The following is a 19999-nucleotide window of genomic DNA, read 5'->3' as shown; positions in this document are numbered from 1 at the left end:
TTACCATATGTCTCTCATAGTAAATTGACAGGTGAGGTAATTTAAAAAAAATAATGTCTTTCTATGGCATTCACTTTTTTCTATAGTTGCTCCTGCCGTATTTATGCTTTAGCAATTATCTAAGTGCTCTTATGGGGACTTAGAAATCTCCACAAAGACTAACGTCCCTTAAAAACTATCTTCCTAATTGCCTCAGCTTAGGCAATACTAGATTTTGAATCACATGAATCAAGTATGATGATATATAGGCTCTATCACCCTAAAGCTGGGTCAGGATTCCATACGTTCATACTAGGTATCCATTTTTTCCCCCCGGACAGTGAAAGTCTGAATTGTTAAGAGAGCAGTTCCATGTGGTAGAGAAATTAATGTTGCCCTACCTTTCCCTCCTCTCCTGGAAACTTAGGGGTAGGAAAATCTGCCATAAGAACTGACAACTTAATCTTAAAATTTAAAGGTGTTGCAACTTTTGTTGATAGCCAGGAAGAGCGTAATCTAAGAAAACCCAAGTTGTGTTTATTCAGTGGATGCCAATTGATTTATTTGACTCCAAAGAGGAACGTGTGTCTCCATTAAATTTCTTGTGTGCTTTCTTGCTGCTTCACAGACCCATGTTTCCTGCTAAAGGGATATTGCAATATCTAAATAATGCAAAAGGCATATTTTACGTAAAAAGTCATAGTTGTCTTATTTTTCTTTCCCGTAGTGTCAGCCCCTTCCCACCTTAATTTTTGTATGCGTTCTTTTGCAAATTTTTCTCTTTATGAAAACCTGCCCTTACTTTAGAGCAGTCAAGAAGTTCACTAAGAATGGACTTGTCTGTTTCTAAATATTTACAAAAATTCATTCTTTGGCAGTTTTGGTCTGAGGGTTTAGAATTAAACCTGCTGATTGATTTCTGTCAAGTAGCTGAATAAATAGCTCAAATGATGTTAAATGCTCCATGATATTTTTAGTACCTGAAACTAATAAACAAACTTGCCATCCTTTCTAAATGACTCTAGTTTTGAATACTAAGTAACATCAAGTTGGATTTCATTCCTAATTAGGAGCTGAGCTTGTATGTTCTTTATATTTTCTTTGGGTCATCTATTTTTAAGTTTGGAATAATGTTATTTTTTTCTTCTGTCCTTAATGATGCAAAAATATTTAAAATAATTCACATAACTTGAAAGGTGTCTACTGAAGGATGTAGTAGGGAATATTAAAGAGCAACAGAAATTAAGAGGTTTCAAAATCAGAATAAATGGATCACAAGGATGCTTCAACTTACGTTAGTAATGAATTGTCTTTTTATTGTTATTATTTTTTGATTGAAGTACAGTTGACTTACAAAATTAGTTTCAGGTGTACAACATAGTTGATTAGACATTTTTTAAGTTATGCTCCGTACAAAGTTATTATCATATTATTGGCTATACTCCCTGTGCTGTACATTACATCCCTGTGACTTATTTATTTTATAACTGAAATAAATAATCTTCTGAGTTTGTACCTCTGAATCCCCTTCACCTATTTTGCTCATCCCCCACCCCCTCCGCTCTGGAAACCACTAGTTTATTCTCTGTATCTGTGAGTCTGTTTCTGTTTTGCTATATTTGTTCTGTATGTTTTCACTTATATGTGGAGTGATGGTCTTTAATAAAGTGAAATCTGCAAATGACTAAAGACATAGCGTTTATGGATTAAAAAATTCCAAAACTTGGACTAAAAGATCAGATAGGAAGTTGAGTCTGCAATATGCTCATTATAATACATTAGCCTGCTAAGTGACACACCCACAGATGCCATGGCAGTTCTGAGGCCAACCATAAAAGGCCAAAAGGGGGTGGTGGCCCAGTTCCTGGAAATTTCTGCCCCTTCTCCAAAATAGTTGGAATAATCCTCCTACTCCTTAGCCTATGAAATTACCCAGCCCATAAAAACTAACCACCCCATATTTTGGGGCCTCTGGCCTTCTGAGATGGCCCACACTCTGTGGAGTGTGTTTCTCTCTAAATAAATCCACTTCTTACCTAAAAAAAAAAAAATCGCATAGGATATGTATCGTGTTCTTTTGTTTGTTTTGGCTGCGCCCCCAGCCTTGCGGAATCTTAGTTCCCTGACCAGGGATTGAACCCACGCCCCCTGCATTGGAAGTGCGGCCTCCTAACCACTGGACCCAGGGAATTCCTAGGATATGTGTTTTTTGTTTGTTTGTTTTTTAAATTTTTAGTGGAGTATAGTTGGTTTACAATGTTGTGTTTCAGGTGTACAGCAAAGTGAATCAGTTATACATATACATATATCCACTCTTTTTTAGATTTTTTTCCCATATAGACCATTACAGAGTATTGAGTAGAGTTCCCTGTGTCGTTTTTGATATAAAATATCAGAAAATGTAAAGGGTACATTGGAGACAAGATGAATCACAATGGGGCTTTCTTGAATTACACTGTTTTCAGGATAAACAAAAGTAATGATTTGATTACATCCTATTATTTACATTAACTTCATTTGTATTAAGACATACATTTTTTCCTCCTAAGTTCAATGCTTATCTCTTTGCTAGGGCTTTGCAAATCATCAACTTCCCTAAATAACTCCAGAGCCCAAGTTCTTAATCTGTCAAGTGTCTTGAGGGCATTTGCTCTTTAAATAAGAAAGCAATAGTGTAAGCATTTGGAAATTTCCCCTGTAATTCCTTTTTTCTTTTTCTTTTTTTCACTGACAGGATATTCATATCCTCTGATCTAGTTCCATGAATTCTTTGTGTTAGCTTATTCTATGAGTTTCTTATCACATGTTTGTTTTGAACCATCTGTACCTTTGGACAAGTTTTAATGCCTGATATAAGACAATGCCAGATCCAAGGATGATGTGTCTAGAGACTTCACAGATTCTCTCCTTGAGATTACATTTTTTCAAGTAAAAGTGTCAAATATTTGGCTGTATGCTAATGCTAAGTGGGGTGGATAATAACTTACCTCATGAAAGAGCCTTCGTATTTCGATATGTGCGTGTGTGTGTTTGTATGTATGTGTGTGTTCCTTGTCTAATGGGAAGTGTATCGGAAGCATGCCCACTTCCAGTGAGAGAGGGAGAGAGAGATTATCTAATAGGAAATGGGACTCTGAGCCATGTCTTCTTCCAGGGATAATTTTAAACTTTATAATTAGCATGGACACCACAAAGCAGAACAGAAACCTATAGCAATAGACCAGGGTCCTTGAGTCTCCTGAACTGACAGGCTTCAATTCTTTAACTGTTCCATTGTGGTGAGACCATGGGGGTCCCAGAGGAGGGGCTGAAACCTTCAAGAGGAGTCAGGACGTGTGGGAAGACACGGCAACAAATCTGTGCTGATCTCAAGAGAAGTATTTTGATATTGTAATAACTCACAGAGCCGTACATGTGTTGATGTGCTATCACCCCTGCCTTTCTCCACTGTTCATCTTTTTCAATATATTGAAAGAATTCGGATTGGGAAATATGGTTGGTTCTTCACAGGAAATAATATCCTCCAGTTTCAGTCTGCACCCCTCATCATCCTCTAATACATTTTTCTATTAAAATTTGTCTACAGTATCTTAGCGGTGACCTGTCTCTATCTTATTGTCTTATTCACTAAATGCAGCATGTCTTGCTAGTGTAATATATGCTTTGATATTCAGGGATTAACTGAAGTGACAATTGTTTGCAAAGCTTTTTTTTTTTGTCATTTGGGGTTGAAATATAAATAAGAATGAACTCTTTGATGGAATGCTCTGTTGACCCAAAGAAATATATATGTGTATGTATATATATATATACACACATATTTATATATGTATATATTTATATACACACATATTTACATACCTATATAAAGTATGTTTATCTGTATATACATACTTTATACTCTCTCCCTATCTATCTATCTCTATGTAAATAGATAGATGATAGGTACATATGTACTAGTATATATACTAGTATATATATTATATATATATTTTTTTAAACTACAAGGGGGAAGTAAAGGTACAAGGTGCTGATGAGGATTTCTGAGATAAGGATACCACACAATCTTGACTCTCCCTAATTCTAATAAAATGAGCAACAAAATAAACTTTAAAAAAAACTAGCAAAATTGCATGTCGGTCAAAGATGGAAGGAAGTATGAGCATGTTAATTTTTTCATGGTTCAGTGCAGGGAATCAATAGATAGAGTCAAGGTGATTTTTAAAAAAGAAAGATGTCAATAGATGGTGCAAAGTTATTATCACAACCACTGGAAAATGGAGAACAGATTATAAACCTTTTAGCTTCTCAGAAGAAAGGAAATATCACACCAACACTCACAAGCACACACAAAATGTATTTTCCGTTTATAAAAAGATAGAAAACAAAGGAAACGTAAGCAACAAAAAATATAAAATTAGAGATCAGAATAGAATCAAACACATTATGGGATAGGTTTACTCATTAAAGAAAAAAAAAGACTTAATTTCTTTAAAAGTGGCAAATCCCAATAGATGGTATTTCCAAAACAAAATAAGTGATATATCCGAAACAGTTGTTTTCAAAGGACAAAGAGTTAGCGGTTGATTTTGAGCGCCCCCCAAGAGGACATTTGCCAATGTCTGAAGACATTTCTGATTGTCATAACTGAAGATGGCAGTGCTCCTGGCATGCTCTACTGGGTAGAGGCCAGAGGTGCTTCTAAATAACCTACAACACACGAAAAGCCCCCAAACCAAACTGGTATGGCATCCAAAATGTCAGTAGCTCCAATGTTGAGAAACCTAATGTTGAGATCTAAAATGAAGTGGCTAAGAAAAGTTAAAGTGTTAAGTATAAAAAAACCCACAGCAAGCAAATTATTTAAAATTGCTGGACAGCGTTCCCTGGGCTATACAGTATGTCCTGGTTGGTTATCTGTTTTAAATATAGCAGTGTGTACATGTCAATCCCAAACTCCTTATTCTTTTATCGTAGCCTGATAATTCTTTATATTAAACTTCTGTTTAATCCACAAAAAATAAAAATAAAAAAATTAAATTGCTGGATTAGTAAAGTTACTAATAGGCAAGTTTAAATCTGAGGCAAAAAGTGTTAAAGCAAAGGGCCATCCTTTGTGATATTGTTGTACGCAATCAACAGTGGAGATAAGGCTATCAACAACCTATATGCATTTAATAATAGGATCCAAAACAGAAAGCATATACTAAGAAAATGCGAGGGGAAATTAACAAAGACTTAGGAGTAGGAGATGATATGTATGTGTGTATTTCAAACACCTCTGAACCATCTGCAATAAATGACATTATACTTGGCCATAATGAAAATGTAACAATTTCCTAAAAGTTAGAACACAGGGCAATAAGAATATATAAGTAGTTCAGTTTGTTTTGTTTTGTTTTCCCTTACTAGTCACCAGTGATTATTTAACTGCTGAATCTAAATAACTTCCTGAGTCCCTTGCAATGTCAAACCTTTTTCTGGCATTCAACCCTCTTTCTCCCCATTGGCTATCATATTCAGTGTCAGGACTTTACCTGTCATATCCATGAAGATGATCCAAACTCTATTTTTCTTTCCCTGATTCTCTTCTGAGCTGTCATCTACTTGCTAGACATTTCAACCTATATGTCGTCAACCAAGATATGCTGACTTATTAAAAGAAAATCTTTAACTACTCATCTTTTCTCTTAACCTACTTTCTTCTCAGTCACCCACACTTAACCTCTCAGAGCTGTGTTTGTTTCCTTTTCTTTTGTCTCCCTTGACTCACACTCAACCAGTTGGTATGGTATATGTTGCAATTATTCTGCCTCTCTAACATCCATAAAATTTTCTTTTCTCCTCTCTCTAGTTTATCTTGACCTGAATATTTATAATAGCTTCTCTTCCATTTTCTCCTGATTATGTCCATTTCAGTTTCAATCTGTTTATACATTAGGAAGATTAATCTTCCTGAAGGGCAACTTCTGAACAATCTCTAATTTGTCTAAATCATAGTATTTGAGATCAGAGGAACCACAGAGTAAATCTAACCAAATACCTCATTTTACAGGTGAAGAAAATGTGTTGAACATGTGTAATTATTGACAGAACTGGCACTGGAACTCCAGATTTTTTATCATACTGTTAATATTTCTTTTTGCTTTCTATAATCATACTTGTACCCACTGAGCTTCTTATGCAGCTGATGGTGAGTCTTGGTGAGGAGATACGGATGTGACCTTGAAGGCAAATTGAGAAGCACATTACTTTAAGGAAAAATGCCACAGTAATTGGGTTCCCAAAGAGAGAGGTGAGAGGAATAGCATGTTTTAAACGCTTTGGAGCCTTTAAGGAAACGTTGCAGCTGCCAAAGAGAATTTAAGTTTGATTCTAAATTATGTTATAAAACAATACATTTGTTGAAATATTTCTTGATGAGTTATGTAGATAAGTGATGAAGAGCTATTAATTTTATTTCTTCTTCAAATTGGTTTTTGGTTTATCTGCCATTTTGGTCTCTAAGAATTCTTTTACTAATATGTGTCTTGCATATGTCATAAAATCTTCATTTAACTTTTTCACTTGTCAATTGTACATCATTAGTAGAATGAAAGTCAAAGAATTCTTGTAGATTAAAAAAAATAAAAGGTTATCTGTCGACCACTGAGAGAAGCAATATTATTATTACCTTTAGAGGTGATGTGGCATTTGAATGTTCTCTCTTTTACAGGCCATTTTGTACTCAGACCTTATAAATTAACTTAATAGATGAGAGATAGGGTATTTCTTCCAGAAAGGGGCATTCATTTCATAGAGAAATAAAGAAAATGAATGTAAGTTTCTGTTAATAACTGCAGAATAAGAGCTAGACAGTACTTTCAGCTGCACCTGAAAATAGGGGTAATGTCCATTTGGATAAATAGAAAATCATACACATGTATATTGGAAACAGCTATGAAACTGTGAGAACGTTTTCAAGTTCGGTTTATATAAAGCTTTCTCATTAAGGTCACATCAAGTATATAGGAACACATATTTTATCATTTAAGAACAGTTTTGAAGATAAGTCTGTGAAATAACTATGTCTTCCAAACTCCTGTCTACATAAATGAAGTTTAAAAACTGAAGTAATATTCATATGATTCAATCTAAAGAGAACTTTAAGCTCATATATCAAGACAGAAGGTTTGTTCCTGTTATTTTTTCAAGCAGTTTCAACAAGTACAGTTGTCCCTTGGTTTATCCAGGGGGCATTGGTTCCAGGACCCCATTGGATACAAGATCCACAGATGCTCAAGTCCCTATATAAAATGGTGTTGTAATATAATTGACCCTCCAAATCTGCAGGTTCTGCATCCCCAGATATGGAGGACTGACTAAATTTGTTGCATTTGCTTGTCCAGGTCTGTATCTTATTTTTCATTCAGAACCTTTTAAATTTTTGTTTGCACATGAGCAAATTAGATAGTTAAAAACAGCCAATCAAATTGTTTGGTAGGCTTTGTAGACTCTAAGCAACTGTTAGTGAAATCATTAATAATTTTTACTTTTCAAATACCTTGATGACCTAAACAATGATGATTGAAAGAGTGAAACCTGGTTTTTTTAGTGCTCTGATCAGAATCCTATAACATGCACACTGATGGGTAGATTTTGTCAATGTTACTTGAATATTGTAACTTTAAAAATTCAGTAAGTCACTTTTACTCACTGTATTTAGGGGGCGAGCCATAGATGTGTATGTGTGTCTGTTCTGAATTACTCAGATAATTGTCATCGTCTCACCGTGTACCACAAAAATATATTACATGCAAAATGTATTTTAATTCCTTATCAGTGTTTTAAAGTTTTTAGAAAAATGTATCTTTAAAAAATTATGTGTAGCATTTCCATTATATGAAGTATTTCTAGCAATACAACTCAAAATAAAAATTCCATAAAAATGGTGCCATTGGAGCTTTCAGTGACTCCGCAGAAAAGTCAAGGGTGTGAAAGTAGAAATAAGGCAGCTTTTGATGGATTTAAAATTTTTATATAACATATATGTAAAATAAAAGGTGAAAACTTAGGTCTAGATAGCATCTTATCACCCAGGCCCATTTCCACAGATAACCACTGCTTCCTTCAAAGGTTAATTAAATTATAAACGCACACCTGCAGAATATTTGCGTATTTAAAAAAGTCATTAAAAATGGAATATACCTTCCTGTTTGGCCAATTCCTTAATGAATATATTTGCATTTAATGATAGCAGCCCACCTTTAGAGCTTTCTTGCTCATTTTCTCTGCCTTTATCCTAAGCAGCCAGCTTTCCAAGGTTAAGACCAAAGGCTTTGTGAAAATGTCATGGGTTTTTCCTTGTCCAAAAAAACCCACAAAACCTCAAAAGTCTTTTCTTGTAGTTTACTTCAGTGTCATCCCAAGCATAGGAAACTTTATCATCCCAAACATAAAACCAAAACAAAATTTTTTTGCAATGTTATGAAAGACTTTATTATATATATTCTCCCTTTTGACTGACACATTTTAGCACAGTTCATAAAAAATGACATTAGAACTGTTTTACTTTAATTACAATCCCAAATTACAAGTTTACATCTTAAGCCTTATTTTTTAGAAAGGGTTATTTCAGAGCAAACTCCAAGATTTAGGATGAAAAAATGCTTATTCCGTGGACCAAGTTGTATGTGCTTGTTAAGAAATTATATAGACTTATGCATAAATCATTGACCATGAAAAAGGAGTTTTGAATTACACTGCTGACTCCTTTACTAGCTTACTGAGGCTGTACCTATATGATTGTGATAAAATAGTTACTTTAGTACCAAATTTAAGGAATGCTATTTGTCATGGTTTATGATAGTTCCTGATTCTTGCCAGCAACTTCCAGTTATATCCAGTTCTGCCAAGGCATCATGAAATAAGATAGGTCAGGTAACTCATTTGGAACAGTGACCTCTCTGCACAGGACTGATTTCATGATATATCAAATAATGTTAAGAATATTCTTTGAGTCTTTCATAAAAGATAAATAGTTCTGATTATCTATTGTTGCAAAAAAAAAAAAAAAATCACCCTCCCCCCCCGCCCCGCCAGTTTAGTGGCTTTCAACAACTACTATCAGTTTCTTATTTCTGATGGTTCTTGCTTAGGGTCTTTCATGCAGGTTGCAGGCAGTTGGTAGCTGGGGTTCAGGCATCTCAAAAGCTTCCTCACTCAGATATCTGGTGGTTAATGTTGGCTGTCTGCAGGGACCTCAGCTGGGGCTGTCCAGCAAAACACCTTCTCATGGGCTCTTCATGTGGTCTGGGCTTCTTTACAGCATGGAGGCTGGGTTCCAAGAGCTACTATCCCAAGCCTGAGAAGTTACGCAGCATCACTTCCTTCATGGTCGCCAGCATGCACAAGTTCAAGGGGACAGACTAGACCCCCGTCTATCAATAGGAGGGGTGTCAACAGGTCACTGTAAGAAAAGTGTGTGGAATGGAAAATTCTGTCATATCCATCTTGGAAAACATAATCTGCAGTAATCATTATACTTTAGTGCTGATATTATGTTTATTCCATAAATTATTGTGCAAAGGATCTTAGATATCTACCATCTAATTAATATTTTTATATAACCAGAAGCACATTTCCCCATATTCTACTCAGGGGTTGCCAGACAATGAAGATTCTTCCTTTGTCCCCCCAAACTGTTTCTATAACTCTTTCTTATAACCTGAGATACAAGTCATGAAAAGGAAAGAATATCAGAAATATTTTTTTGGTCTTTCCAGACTAGATCAGGGGTTGGCAAACTTTTTCTTAAAAAGCTTGATAGTAAATGTTTTTGACTTTGCTAGCCAAGAGGCAATATCAAGGATGTTATGTAGGTACTTATAAAATGATATTAAAATGTAAATAATATTCTTAGCTCATGAGCTGTACAAAAACAGCTTGCTCTGCTGGAGTTGGTATGCAAGCTATAGTTCCTCAACTTCTGGCCTAGATCATTAGGTCATTTGTACCACTGTACAAATCAAAATTTTAAAACCCAGTGAATTACTTTTCATTTGGTTTTAGGGATGTATAGATGTTGAAAACCTGACTTTACATCTACACTGGTCACTGCAAATATTCCACCTAATGCTTTCAATTTTAATTGCTAAGAATTACTGTAACTGTAGTTTGATGGGTCTTTCATAAAACTTGTCAATCAGTTTAAGTTATAAAACTAGTGTGAAAGTGAATCCTAGCTATCCAGAACAGAAAAATAAAGAAGAGAAAAAAAAGTGATGTTCAGAAAATGCAGTTCCTTTTCTTTTTTTCTTTCCTCTTTTGAATGGACCTTAGTTAGATACAAAGGTGGAGTTATTCATTCTCTTCATTTCATGATACATCATCATTATTGCTCAATGCATAGCTACTCCCTTTATTTTTTCATCTATCTACCTATCCATCCATCCATCCATCTTTTTTTATCCTCTTCTGCACTCCCTTCTTTTCCTTTCCCCAGAAACAACCATTCTAACATGTTTATATGAATTACTTTGTATGTGTTCCTGTAAGATGTGCAGTGTTGTTGAGTTAGCACACATTTTAATTTACCTAAAAGATACAGTCTTAGAGATTTCAGTCTGATCTTTGTCTTGGTTTTTATTTACTCAGTTATGTTTAGAAGATGCATTCATCTTACTATATGTACATCTAGTCTGTTGTTTCTAACTCTTTTATAATATATCATTGAATGCTTCCATGTTTGACTTATCTGCTTTTCCAGATTACATCTACTCCCTCTCCCACTATAAACAATACCATGATAAATATTTGCCTTTACATGCCTTTATGTGAACTAGTGATAGGAAATTCTTTTCACAATTGAATTGAAATTAGGAATCTAATTACTGTTGTGAGTAAATCAGTGCTTTACAGATCCCTTTGAACTAAATATTATAATTTCTGTTCTGTCATACAACACAGTTGTAACACACACTCAATATATTGAAAAGAAACAGTGGAAACAAAATTTCATTAAGAATTGTAATGCCAATTCTTGGTGGCCGAGATGGCAGAGTAGGAGGATCCTGAGCTCACCTCCTCCCATGGGGAACATCAAAATTACAACTATTTATAGAGCAGCTATATATGAGAATGACCTGAAGGCTAGCAGAAAAAAAATTTTTTTTTTACAACTGAAGATACAAAGAAGGAACTGCAACAAGAAGGGTAGGAGGGACAGTATAATCAAGACTTACAGCCCTGGGTAGGTGACCCACAAGTGGGAGGATAAGCACAATTGCAGAGGTCCTCCCCGAGGAATGAAGGGTGTGAGCCCCACATTCATCTCCCCAGCTCAGCGGTCATGCACTGGCAAGACAAGCCCCAGAATGGCTTTGAAGGTCAGCAGGGCTTGCATATGGGAGAGCCAGAGGGCTGTGGGAAACAGAGACTCCACTCTCAGAGGGCATGCAGACAATCTCACATACTCCGAGACTCAGCATGGAGGAAATCATATGAACGGAGCCTGGGTCAGACCCACTTGCTGATCTTGGAAGCCTCCTGGAGACGCAGGAGGCAATTGAGACTCCGTCTGGGTATGGAGATGCTGACAGCAGCTGTTTGGGGGAGCTTGTTCTACCATGAGGACGCTGGTGATGGCAGGCACCATTTTGGAATCCTCTCTTTAGCCTATTGGTGCTGAGGGCTTACCCACTCACCAGCAGGGTGGCGCCAGTCCTGGGACCCCCTCTACCCTGCAGCCAGCAACCCCAGGTATGTATGGTGAGAGACGGTAACTAGACTTATTGTGATCATTTTGGAATGTGTAAAAATAATGAATCATTATATTGTACACCTGAAACTGATATAATTGTAATATAATTATAATATAATTGTAAGTCAGTTATACTTCAATTAAAATAAAGTGCAATGCCAATGATTATTCTATCGGAACTAAATTTATTCACTACCTTAGATTTGATTGAGGTGATAGTCACTCTCTTGAAAATGAGTTATTATGGTATTTGAGTTCTCTTAATATTTTAGTAGTTGCTCTAGAGATTATAATCTATACCTATAACTTTTTATAACTAGGTAGATTAATAATGTTTTATTCCACATAAAATATAGAAACCTTATAACCATATAGGTCCATTTCTTCCCTCTCTGTCTTTTATGCAATAGTTGTCGTATGTGTTATATGTACATACATTTTATAACTCAAAACAACGTTACACTTTTTGCTTTAAATAGTTATATGTATTACATAGAAATCAAGAGAGTAAATATTATTATATATTTGTCTAGAAACTTACCATTTCTGGTGTTCTCCCTTGCTCCCTAGAGGTCCAGGTTTACCTCTGGTATTGTTTTCCATTAGATTGAGAAACTTTCTTTAGCATTTCTTATATTACAGGTTTGCTCATGACAAATCCTCTCATTTAAAAAATCTAAAGCGTCTCTCTTTTGCCTTTATTTTTGAGGAATAGCCTTGCTTAATATGACATTCTTAGTTTATATTTTTTTCTCTTCAGCACTTTGAATATGTCATTCAGATGTCTTCTGGCATTCATATTTTTAGATGAGAAGTCATTTGTTAACTAATCTCTGTTCCCCTATGTTTAATGCATTTTTTTTTCTTATTGCTTTCAGAGATTTTTCTATTTTTGGTTTAAAATAGTTTGACTATAATGTGCTTAGATATGATAGTCTTTGAATTTGTACTGCTTGTGTATCATTCAGATTCTTATATCTGTATACATATTATTTCACTGATTTGAAAACATTTTGGTTGTCATTTATTCAAGTACTTTTGCCCCATATTCTCTCCTGAGACACCAGTTAAATGTAAATTGGACCTTTTAAAATTATGCCATAGGCACTCGAGGCTCTGTTTATTTTTCTTTTATTTTTTCCTTATTCTTCGGATTAGATAATTTCTATTATTCTACCTTCAAGTTCACCGACTCTTTATTTTGTCATCTCCATTCTGTGATTTTTAAAAAAAAAGTTAGATATTGTACTTTTCTGGAATTTTTGTTTGGTTGTTTTTCTTTCCATTTCTCTGCTGAGATTCCTACCTTTTCATTTATTATGAACATACTTATTTTCATATCATTGATCATAGTTACAAGAATTGTTTTAATATTCTTGTTTGCTCAGATACCTCAGTCATCTCAAGATTGAACTCTGCTAATTGTCTTTTGAAAAGATGATCAGTGACATTTTCCTGTTTCCTCATATGTCAAATAATTTTGTATTGCACTCTTGTCATTGTAAATGACATATTGTGTTTGGATTTTGTTATAATCTATTGAAGAGAATTGCTCTTTGTTTGTTTGTTTTAGCTGGCGAGTAATTTAACAAAATTCAGACTTCAAACTCCAGTTCTTGGGTGGCAATTGAAACCTTTGATCAGTTCTTTAATCCTTAGCTGTGCTGCGTGGAGTCTGCCACACACACAGAGGTCAGCCAGAAATTTGCACAGAATTTGTACATAAAACTGGGGACTCCTCTTCTCTGGAGAAGAGAGTCTCCCCTCCCTTTCAAGTGGCTACAATTGCCCAGAGTAACTGTGGGGCTTCTAACAGAGTTTTAGCCACTCAACAGAACATTACTGCACTCTTCTCTGAGGTTAAAAGCCATACGATACAGAAAAATCATTGTCATTTTCTTCTTCTTGATATTAACAGTCCTCTAGAAATCTACTGCATTTGTTGTTCATCTTCAGTATGTTCAAGTATGGTTTTGCTTGTTTTTCTTTTTTTTCCTTTCTCCTTCCTCCTCCTTTCCTTTCTCCCCTCCTTCCTCCCTCTCCCCCCCTTCCTCCCTCCTTCCCTCTCTCCTTCTTCCTTCCTTCCTATCTTCCTCTCTTTCTCTTTCTTCTTTTCCCAGAGCTCATAAATGTTCTCAGCAGAAGGAAAAGGTATAGTAGAAGATTCAAGTGCATGTAAATTTGAGGATGATAATAAATCCTCCTTTGAAGTTCAACAAAACACAAATCTTTTGATATTCTACACTGAAAAATATAAGCAGTCCATGGTAATAAGATGAACCATGATCTATTTTATATAAAGTAGTGTTATTGCAGTTGGATAAAAAATAATTCACAATAGTATTTTCAAAAATGTTTACTCATTTTCCTTTTTATAAAAAGAATATCAGAGGACAAGCAAATGTCCTTTTAATCTAAAGTATTTTCATATTCTTATGTTTTAAATAATTTTATTTTAAATATCTCATTATAAAAATGTTTCTGAGAAGGGAATTTAAAAAATATGTCTACAAACACTGCCATAGTCAGGTCTGCTCTAACTTTCATGCTGTCATCAAGTTTTAATAAAACTTGATTTACTTTTTGCCCATGACACTGAAAAAATATATATATATTTATACACACACACACACACACACACATACACACACACACACACACACACACACACACACACACACACACATATATATGTAGAACCTGACTTTAGAGTAGAAGAATAATATAGCTAGTGACCTTTGTAAGTTAGCAGAATTTAAGACTGAAGTGAGCGAGAATTTAGCCTGGACAAGGACTGATAAATGAGAGAGATTTTATCATCCTGAATAAGATCTGAAGATGATTGTTTTTCCAATTTATCAGAAGAGTGGTCATTTAATTAAGGATAAGATATCAGCACTTACTAGGTTTTCTCTGCTTTTATTCAATTGTAAATGGACATGGTATCTAAGAATAAAATGGTTATTTAAAATTAGGTGATGAAAACAAAAGAAGTAGCCCTTAAAAAGAAGAAATAAGTTGGAGAAATTTGGGAATATACCTCTCAACATACTAAGGGCTTATTGTGACAAACACGGGAATAATAGCTCATATAACATAGACATGTTTGTGTACATATATTTCTGTGTATGTATACATGTGTTATGCATAAATATAAATATACATTTAATTCCTACATGGTACTTTGGGCCTTATCAAAATTAGATTTTATAGGAGGCAGTTAAGTATAGCGGAATATCCTAATTCCTAGTGTAATTGATCATTTTCTGGTAGATGGATAATTGTATGATTTTTTTCTGTTAAAATGTTATTTGGTGATCATATAACATATCCAAGTATCTAATATATCACCAAAGAGGATCTCAATGAGTCATCCAGACTGTAAACTGAAGGCCTCGATCATCATTGGATAACTATGCGTTAACTTTATAGTTTAATGAGAAAAATAAACACTATTATCTTTGACTCAGTGTCACAGCAAGTTATAATCCCTGTCTACTTTCACTTTTAGGTGCTGTAGTGTCCAAGCATTAAAATTGGGGTTGCTCCCAGAAGTGCACAGACATGAGCCCTGTCCCAGAGTTTTTTGTTTTTGTTTTTAATTTTTATTTATTTATTTATTTATTTTTGGCTGTGTTGGGTCTTCGTTTCTGTGCGAGGGCTTTCTCTAGTTGCGGCAAGCGGGGGCCACTCTTCATCGCGGTGCGCGGGCCTCTCACTATCGCGGCCTCTCCTGTTGCAGAGCACAGGCTCCAGACGTGCAGGCTCAGTAGTTGTGGCTCACAGGCCCAGTTGCTCTGCGGCATGTGGGATCCTCCCAGACCAGGGCTCGAACCCGTGTGCCCTGCATTGGCAGGCAGACCCTCAACCGCTGCGCCACCAGGGAAGCCCCTGTCCCAGAGTTTTTGATCTTGATGCTGGAGTCTTCCATTCTCTGGTCCACCTAGTCCCAAGCTTTCCCTCCTGAGCATCCTCTGGTTCTACCATCTGCGCAAGTCTTTGTATTTTGTTTTCCAATTTGATTCTCCTGTTCTTTTGATCAGACTTCCAAGCCTCTTGAGGATTTCCTTTTCAGACCCTTTTGTGCTTTGGTTTTCCTGATACTCATTAGTATATTTGCTTTCATATCTACCTCTATTCCTGAATTTCAGTATCTCCATATACCCTACTCAGCTTCTCTTACTGTCTAAATTTTGGCTTTTTAGCATTGTCATATTTTTATGAACTTAATTTTCCTTCTGGTGCAGTTTCTGGTATACAACTTAAGCTGGTTTCTCACATCTGGCTTACTCTTGGCGTCTCAAGCAACTTTGAGAACTTTGCTTCTCTCTAGTCAATACTGCCCCTTACTTTGATACCATTGCTGACTTTCTGTAATTTCACTTCCTGCCTCATATTTGGTCTTTGTCTTTCTCTATCCACTATAATTTCAGTGCCATGTGTCTCCATGTTGGTATTAATATTCATAATATATTATTAACTTGATGTACCGGAGAATTAAAAGAAATAAAATTGCAATAGTAATGATAAATCCTCCCCAAATTATAATCCACAAATGCTCCCATTTTAAAATGATCTTCTATCCATATATTATTGAGGTCCTCTAGCTCATTTTTCCTTACTAGGTGTTTCAATTTTGACATAGAATGTAGAGAAAAATGTATTGTTAAACTCTAGAAATTACCTTGCTTTTTATGTGCCTCATTAGTAAGTATATAAATATTAGTTTTTGCCCAGTGGGGCTATTCTGGGGTCCATATTATAGCTCACTGTGGGGTGATTGCTATTGAGTGAAGGATGTACACTGTGGACTGCAATCGCCAAACAGATGGGTGGAGATGAAAGAAAGCAATGCCAGGAAGACACAGGCTTTTGTTGCTCTGGAAGGAAAAGCTTGCTGTGTCTATCATCTGCAGTCTAATCTTCAGATTTATCAAAACGCTTACTCTTCCTTTGCTCATTTAAAAAAATGGATTCTTTGTTTTTTTGCTATTGAGTTGTATGAGTCACTTATATATTTTGGATATTAAGCCCTTCTTGAATATGTGGTTTGCAAATATTTTCTCTCATTCTATAGGTTGCCATTTCATTTTGTTGATGGTTTCCTTTGCTGTGCAGAAGCTTTTGAGTTTGATGTAGTCCCACTTGTTTATTTTTGCCTTTGTTGCCTTTGCTTTTGGTGTCAAACTGCAAACCTCAGTGCAAAGACCATTGTCAAAGAGATTACCCCCAATCTTTTCGTCTAGGAGTTTTATGGTTTAAGCTCTTATGTTCAAGTCTTTAATCCATTTTGAGTTGATTTTTGTGTATGCTATAAGATGGGGGTACAACTTCATTCTTTTGCATATGACTATCCAGTTTTCCCAATACCATTTATTGAAGAGACTGCCCTTTCCCCATTGGATATTCTTGGCTTCTTTGTTGTAAGTTAATTGACCATACATACATGTGTGTTTATTTCTGGCCTCTCTGTTCTCGTCTGTTGATCTATGTGTCTGTTTTTATGATACTATGATACTGTTTTGATTACTGTATCTTTGTAATATAATTTGAAATCAGGAACTGTGATGCCTCCAGCTTTGTTGTTGTTTCTCAAGATCACTTTGGTTATTTGGTGTCTTTTGCAGTTCTATACAAGTTCTAGAATTGTTTTTTTTTTTTTTTTCTATTCCTGTGAAAAATGCCTTGGAATTTTGATAGGATTGCATTGAATCTGTAGCTAGCTTTGGGTAGTATGGATACTTTAACAATATTAGTTATTCCAATCCATAAGCGTGAAATATATTTCCTTTTATTTGTGTCTTTTTAAAAATTTCTTTCATCAATGTCTTAAAGTTTTTAGTGTATAGATCTTCCAACTCCTTGCTCAAATTTATTCCTGAGTATTTTATTCTTTTTGATGCAATTGTAAATGGGATTGTTTTCTTTATTTCTCATTCTGATAGACTGTTGTTGGTATATGGATATGCACCAACAACTGAAGTTTGTATATTGGGATAAAATATACAAAACAGTATCCTGCAGCTTTACTGAATAGACATTTTTTTTCTTCCCAAAGAAGACATACAGATGACCAAGAGATATATGACAAGATGCTCAACATCACTAATTATCAGGGAATGGCTGTTACCAAAAAAATAAGAAATAACAAGTGTTGGTGAGGTTGTGGAGAAAAGGGAGCTCTTGTGCACTGTTGGTGGGAATGTATATTGGTACAGCTACTGTGGAAAACCACTGTGGAGGTTCATCAAGAAATTTAAAATAGAACTACAATATGATCCAGCAATCCCACTTCTGGATATATATTCAAAGAAAATGAGATCAGTATCTCAAAGAGATATCTTTAGCCCCATGTTCATTGTAGCATTATTCATAATTGCCAAGGTATAGAAACAACCTAAGTGTCTGTCAACAGATGAACAGATGAAAAAAATGTGATATATATATATATATGTATATAATATATATATGTGTGTGTGTGTATATGTATATATATATATATATGAATATTATTTAGCCATTAAAAAAAGAAATCCTGCCATTTGTGGCAATGTGGATGAAACTGGAAGGCATTATGCTAAGTGAAATAAGTCAGACAGAGAAAGACAAATACTGTATGATCTCAGTTATCTGGAATTCAAAAAAAAAAAAAAAAAGTTGAACTCAGAAACAGAAAATAGAAAAGTGATTGCCAAGGGCAGGAGGGTGGGAGAAATAGGGAGAGGTTTGTAAAAGGTTACACATTTTTCACTTGTAAGATTAATAAGGTCTGAGGATCTAATGTATAACATGGTGACTATAATTGATAAGATTGTACTATGTAATTGAAATTGTCTAAGAGAATGGAACTTAAATGTGTTCCCTTCAAAAAATAAAAGGTAAATATGTGAGGTGATGAACATGTTACTTAACTCAATAGAAAGGGGAATTCTTTTACAATATATACATATATCAAGTTATCATGTTATACACTTTCAATAGTTACAATTTTGTCAGTTACACCTCAAAAAATACTTTTACTCTTCCTACTAGTCACTGTTTGTGACATTTGATATATTTGTGTTGGTGTCTACGTAGGGAAAAAAAAGAACTTGTTCTTTGCAGTATCTTCTGAGAAAGGCAGAATGGAGAAGATTTTCAATGGCTAAATACCATTTAGGCAAAAGGGTTAATATTTAAGTAGTTATCAGTGGATGAAAAACCCCTCAGCCACCTGCCTCAGTTTCAACTGGACCCTCTTTTTTTGTCTTTCTAGTATCTTTGTAGGTTCCACCGCTTTCAGGACCAATTAACAGGCCAGGCTCCATGAAGATGGTCATTGGTATGGCTGGGTGCTTGGTCTCCAGAGGTGCCAAAGTCCCTTATCATTTGAAACAGCTTGTGTGGAATACAAGCCTCTCCCTCCATCACTTGTGTTTCTGAGGAGTTCAAGAAGGCTGAGGTGACACAGAGGGAGGGGTTTTGTTTTCCAAGCTGTACGCCTCCTGTCAGGACTAGATCGGTGGTGCAGGAAATTTTTCAGGCTACCAGAGCACCGGTGGCACTCATATGTATACATATGCCCCTCTCCAACACATACCACAACATAAAGCTATTGGCATGCAACCGAAAGTCAGGATCCCACTTTCCAGTGTGCGAAGATCAAAAATTTAGACTTCTTCTCTTGTTACCTTAATTCTCTTCTTTTCAGAATAAAGTCTGAATGAAAGAAGTGAAAATACCACACCACAAAACGTTGATATCAGAAGAGAATTTTAACTTTCCCCCTTCATTTTCTTTGAATATTAAAAATATTAAAAAAAATAAAATACACATACATGCACATCAACATATACATACAGATATACAAAAGTGTAGATGGAAAGACCTCATAACAAGGATGCCACTAACTTTTTTTTTTTTTTTTTTTGCCACTAACTTTTGTTTGGAAGGTCAGTGACAGTGTTTAATGACCAGTCACTGAAAGGATGAACAGTTTTGATGTGACCAAAATATTTTTTTTTCCTGGACACTTCAGATTATAAAGGTTTTATGGGGGTGCAAACAAAAACAGAGAAACTTGGTCTTGTGTTTCTATTACCACCTCTGTGATACAATTTTGAACCTCTTGGAGTGTCTTAGAAGTCTCATCTGAAATGGCTGCTGTTAAAGTTTCCATTTATTGTGTAGTGCATGTTTTATTTAAAAAGTATTTTTATTGTTTGTTAGCATCATAGCTGGAATTTTAAACTGATTTTCCAATCTGTAGGAGATTTTACTTTTTAAAATGTGGATGTTTGT

The 19999-nt window shown here is 35.2% G+C and overlaps 1 protein-coding gene and 1 long non-coding RNA gene across 2 annotated transcripts in view; one reads left to right on the top strand and one right to left on the bottom strand.

The window, feature by feature from the left end:
* HDGFL1 (HDGF like 1) overlaps nt 1–19999 on the top strand; it is a 740887-nt gene that overhangs the window by 517774 nt on the left and 203114 nt on the right. The window lies entirely within an intron of this gene.
* LOC309607661 overlaps nt 1–19999 on the bottom strand; it is a 345875-nt gene that overhangs the window by 124025 nt on the left and 201851 nt on the right. The gene's annotated exons all lie outside the window — the stretch shown is intronic.

Source organism: Balaenoptera borealis, assembly GCF_965194805.1.
Source record: "Balaenoptera borealis genome assembly, chromosome: 12".
NCBI lineage: Eukaryota > Metazoa > Chordata > Mammalia > Artiodactyla > Balaenopteridae > Balaenoptera > Balaenoptera borealis.
Note: the sequence above shows the minus strand (reverse complement) of the source record. Positions and strands in the feature narration are given on the sequence as shown.